This window comes from Parasteatoda tepidariorum, unplaced genomic scaffold (genome assembly GCF_043381705.1).
Source record: "Parasteatoda tepidariorum isolate YZ-2023 unplaced genomic scaffold, CAS_Ptep_4.0 HiC_scaffold_572, whole genome shotgun sequence".
NCBI classification, from domain to species: domain Eukaryota; kingdom Metazoa; phylum Arthropoda; class Arachnida; order Araneae; family Theridiidae; genus Parasteatoda; species Parasteatoda tepidariorum.
In genome coordinates this window covers 15,511-21,265 of record NW_027261824.1, presented here as the reverse complement: position 1 = coordinate 21,265, position 5,755 = coordinate 15,511, and the positions used below count along the sequence as shown (strand labels likewise).

The 5,755-nt window shown below is 33.2% G+C and overlaps 1 long non-coding RNA gene across 1 annotated transcript in view; it reads right to left on the bottom strand.

The window, feature by feature from the left end:
- The window catches only part of LOC139424880 (uncharacterized), a 14,013-nt gene extending 11,709 nt beyond the window's left edge, over positions 1-2,304 (bottom strand). The window contains exons 1-2 of the long non-coding RNA XR_011636000.1: positions 2,110-2,304; positions 554-659 (exon numbers count right to left, since the gene is read on the bottom strand). This is a non-coding gene — a long non-coding RNA (uncharacterized lncRNA). The remainder of the gene's footprint in view (positions 1-553; positions 660-2,109) is intronic.
- Between the last annotated feature and the right edge of the window lie 3,451 nt (positions 2,305-5,755).

The following is a 5,755-nucleotide window of genomic DNA, read 5'->3' as shown; positions in this document are numbered from 1 at the left end:
AAAAATATGTACACTTAATAATGTGATGATTTATATAGGGGATTATTTTTTTAAACTTTGTTAATTAATTAAGATATTCAAAAGAAATTGATTATTCTGAAGATATAAATATTTTATTACTCCAGATTTTTATTTAATTTACAAGAATAGTTTCTATTTGAAAATTTTTTTAATCGAAATATGTATGTAATTAACTGAAATAATTGTGTGTATGTAAATTTTTCTTCCTCTTTCTTTAAAGAAGGACGAAGTATTTTGTTCTCGTTATTTGAATTTTTCTAGTCTTAAACGAGGATAAAATTTTAACTTAATTCAACAAGCAACTTTTAAAAATATCCATGAGCGCGAAGATTCGTTTATGACTTTTGCGAGTGCTGTATTGAGGCGAGCGTAGGGTTGCCTCTGAGTGAGGGTTACTAGATAAGGCGGTGAAACAGTTGACAAATAAAACCGCGGCGAGTGGAGGTGCCCGGGAGTCGACAATGTGTAAAGTCGCTTCCCTGACCAATCGCGGCTCTTTCTGATAATATTAATGAAAATGGAAATAACATACTTTTTTTCGTCCACAGCGGAACCTGGTTGAGCTCAGTATATGCTTCACCTTGTATCGTAGGCGCGGGGGATGACCAATCAAGGTGGACATGTTTGCAGAACATAGCCTATAACAAGCAAAATTTTAAATGAACAAAAAACATTTTTTAAATTAGCAACTGTACCTTGTAACATATTTTTAAATTAGCAACTGTGTTTCGAAACGCATTTTTGAATGAAAATCGGGAATGCTGAAAATCTATCTTTCTAAAACAATAAGAATATTATTGGGTGGTATGTTTCTTATATAAATTACCAATAAAACTAAGTATTTTATACAGCAGGACGGAACTCGCAAACTGCAGTCACATGCGTCTACAGTTTCTTGGTTTGCGTAAATAATTGCGTTGAAATAGCGCAAACAGTCAGTACTGGCAGAGTCCTTGGCTTGTTTTCTTTCATGAATCCGAACCATTCGTTTGAACCATGAGAAAAACTGGCAGATATTCATTTAAATAGTTACATTTTGTGAACAATAAGCTGATTATAAACTTTTCATCGTTATTTTCTTTATCTTAAATATTAAAAAAAACATCCTACATTAAATTTTTAAAAAATAAAAAAATTTATAATAGGACCTGCGTTTGGCGTGTCATTACTTGATTTGAACTCCGCATTCCCTTTCTTTAGGATATTTTTACGGAAAGTCAGCCTCGATCTTGATCTATAGTTACTGATAGAGCAGTGATGGATCAGGCGATAGAGTGTTTGCATTCCAACGAGTTTCGAATCCCAGCGATGACTGGTAGATACGAATTTCGATCGCAGTGCTGACGTAAATATATCCTCAGTGGTAGACGACGGATCATGGGTAAGAGTCCCCTTGCCGTCAGACTAACCGTAGGAGGTTTTCGTGGTTTTCCTCACTATGTGACGCAAATGCTGGTTAGTTACATTGAAAAGACCTCCGCGAAGGCAAATTTTTCCCAATACTTGTTTCAGGGGTTCCCTTGTCTTCTGGATTGGGTTCAAAATAATAATGCAGATCAGCTGATCCGTTTAGGTGCTAAAAATTACTCACGTATTCTTAAAACTACCCAGATAATGTGCACTTTACCCACTTGGTTCTTGTTAAATTGAAATAATCAAGAAATCTAGTAAATCCAAATAAACCACTATCAAACAACTAACACAGTTGATAAAATTAATCACTATGAAAACAATTACACAACAAAAATCAAACTGTTTAAAATATTACATTATACATTTAAGAAAATGAACATGTCATTTATTGTTCAAGGTATAAAAATCAAGTCAATAAATACGAAAAACAAATTAGTAGATAACATTTTTTGAACTTTAACAATACGAAAACCTTTAATGCTTACATACCCTTGCGTAAAATGCAGAAATAATTCCGCACTTTTACGATTTGTAGATTAGCAAGGTATTGTGCATATTAACGACTTTCAAATTTTGGTGAAAACATATACAAAAAAGATGTTGCTATAAAATCCCTATATTATAAATGTTACAAATTAGCATGAAAATAATAGAAATTGTGATTTACGTTCTTACCTTACCCGCTCAATCAAATTTCGAAGAATGTGCATAAAACATTTCTTGTTTAATAATCACATTTCAAAGTAACAGACAGCGATCTTATTTTAGATAATCGTAAAATAACTTAGATTCAAACTTCTAACTAATGTATGCTTATCAAGAAAAACTTTTCGAAATATTCAAAGTAAGACGATCTATGAATAGTTGATTGAATGTAAACAATAACAAGCTTCTTGAAATTGGAAGAAATTTAGAATACTTCCGGTGTATCCTTCCGCTTATGTTATGCTTACGAGGCGATGTGTGTGTGAACAGGCTTAATATTCCAGGAAGTTTAATTATTGTGATTCGCGTTTAAATTTAAGCGTAATTTTGCTATTCATATATAAGAGTTTTCTGTAATTTATAAATCCAAACAGGTCATGAGCATCAAACAAAATTTAACGAAATTAATTTCACAGCATAAGTAAAGTGTAATATTAGCCAAGTGATTGGAAGAACAGGATTTTCAACGATTTCTATTTTAAGTAAATAAAATTAAAAATTGTATTTTCTTATTATAAAAATCATTTAGGACTACTGAATCTTCCGGCACATTTTATTTCCTACAGTTACAGTAATAGAAAAAAGTTTTTAAGTGAGAACTCGCTAGTTTATTAAAAATATTAACAATCCTTTAAAAAAAAAATTCTAATTTTGTGAAATTTTTTAACTGCTACTGTTAAGTAGTTAAAAGTGACTTTAGAACATAAAAGTGACTTTAGAACAAACAAAAAAATTTTAATAATGAAAAGACGATATCTTTTGATCAAATGATTCTATAAATTCTAAAATAAAAAGAAGATATCTTTTGATCAAATGATTCTAACATTATTGCTTTGTTATAAAACAATTTCTAATTTCCCCGATTTTTAATTCGTGTTCTTTTTTACAATAGAATAAACAGAGACACTTTTTAGAGCTATGAAGAGCTAAACGTCAATACTTACTATGAACTTAAAGTACTTATTAATTTGTTTACGTTTGTTACATTATTGTTTTGTCCCGACCACTAGTAACAGAACTGAACCCCCAATAAGAATTCACCTTAAATTAAACTGTCGATCACTTTCCGACTTACTACATCTCTCAAAATTCAAATTTAGCTCTAAGTTTGATGATGACAGTACTAAGTAAATTTGTTATCTGTATGCTGTAATATCAAGCATATGATAATTTTATTTCATTTTATAACCGTCGTTGAACAGCCAACCAAAATTTTGGAGTTTGCGACTGCTTAGGTTCAATCCGTAGCCGTAATTTTGAACCCAATCCAGAAGACGAGGGAACTCTTGGTTCAGTACCCACAAAGGTATTGATTTGAAATGGGAACTTGGCGGACTCTGTGATCCAGACAGATTTGACGTGCACCCGTCAGTGTTCCCAGGGAGTCTTCGGCCGGCTCAATTCGAACTCCAGTTTTCACGAACACGAGTACAACGCCCTACCAACTAGGCTCAATACACGATAATTTTATTTTATATCCGTCGTTGAACAGCCGACGCAATTATGGGTTTACGACTACTAATGTCGCCTTGTAATTTTGAACCAATCCAGAAGACAAGGAAACTCCTGGATCAGTAACCCCAGAGGTTTTGATTCGTTTTGGGAAGATGGTTGGCTTTGCGACTCGAGATTTAGCTTGCATCAGTCACCATATACTACACGGGGAGTATTCGGCCTGCCTGAGATCGAACCCACGAACTCTTGTACATGGGTCTAGTGTCCGCTCAACCAGGCTATCCCGGCTCAATGTACGAAAATTATCATATATTTGATAATTAACGTATTCTCGATAATTATCATTACAGGTATTTACTATGAATTGTGAGAATTCATTATGAAATATCGCCCTTGTGATGCTGAAAAACTATCGGTATTATCGCATAGTTTTAATTTCTATTTAGTATTTGTAATAAGAGGCATGGGGCAAAAATATCTCATTTAACTTTTTTCATGATCTTTTACGAAAAAATTTAAAATCAACCAAAAAATCGGATTATTTAAAAAAAAATTCCCCCGAAATAATTACAATTTTTATCGAAAAAAAACGAAGCGTTCTAAATAATGAAGTGGAGAAAACTATAAATTTTTAACACCGCAAACGATCAAAAAATAAATTAAATGAGTTGAAATGAAATGAGTTGAAATGAAATGAAAATAAGCTCAAAGCATTTAGTCAGAATTTAAAAAAAATCATCTTCTCCAAATCGAAATGTTAAATTTTAACGGAGAAGTAGAATATATATTGGATTTGGGCTTTTACTGCAACCGCTACTAGCCCTCTAAGATACAGGAAAAAAGGAGAAATAAAAAAATTGTGAATGAAGATTAATTTCGAAAATTGTTGAAATATTAAACCAATTAGAGATTGCGCTATTTCTAAGCCTCACCCTCAGGCTATTTTCCTTTCAGCAGACGATGTTCCTTTTATTCGAATCGAAATAATTGTTACTTTTCAACTTCGATAAATAATAAATGGTAAAACAGGGAAGAAGAATTTAGCAAATTTATGCAACACACGCAATCTTAAGAAAAAGGAACAAAAAAAATGTAACAGTAAATGAAAAATATTTTGAGTATTTTTTTAAACCATTAATAAGAAAATTGATATCGAGTGTGTGTGTGTAGCTGCAATTTGAATTCGTTTTTTTAGAAAAATTAAAGTTTTTTAAAATACCGAAGTTCGAAAAGCAGAAAAATTTATAGTATAAGCACCTCAACTTGATGTATTAAAAAATAAAAATTACGTAATAACTTAGATAATTTTAATGAATTATTTTTAATTATTTTATTTTACACGAAACACTCAAAATAGCAAGCAGAAAATCTGGCATGATAACACACTGTATAATAAAAATAATAATATTAATTATTATTATTATTATTAGTGGTAATATTGGCCGGGATAGCCTGTTCGGTAGGGTGCTAGGCCCATGTCCAAGAGCTCGTGGGTTGGAACCCCTCCGGCCGAAGACTATACCCGTGTAGTTGGTGACTGATGCACGTTACAATTCTGTCGGGTCGCAAAGTCCTCCATGTTCCCATAACAAATCAAACCTCTGGGATTACTGGATTGGAGATCGATCGTTCTCTGATTCAGGTCAAAATTACGATCTGTGGATGAATGAATGGGTGTATGAATGAGTCCGCCTTATAAACAGGCGTGGCGGATGATGTGGCAGAAGACGAATTCTCGCCACTGAAAAACAAGAATCGCACACTCTGCCTTAAATTTGCTCGGTTTCACCAAGCAGGCTTGCCCGTGTGGCAAGTGGTATTAGAACCAACTAGTAGTAGTATTACTAGTATTATTATTTTTATTAGTATTATTGTTAGCATCAACACGGTAGACTGATCGTAAAACGTGGTTTCCAGTAGATCACAAAAGGCAAACATAACTGGCAGCAGTCAGCGAGCGGATGGGTGACCACTAGGGTAAGCCTGCTGAGGAACCGAGGTAGCGCGGTATCTTTAAACTGTTTTACTCGCACGACTTCGTGCATGTCATCGGGTTACCAAAGAGTCTGCGGTGGATCAAAGTTGTGAGCGCATTAAGTATGAGTTGCCATAAAATTGTGACTTAGATTCTATTCGCTGATACCATATAAATTACAAAAAC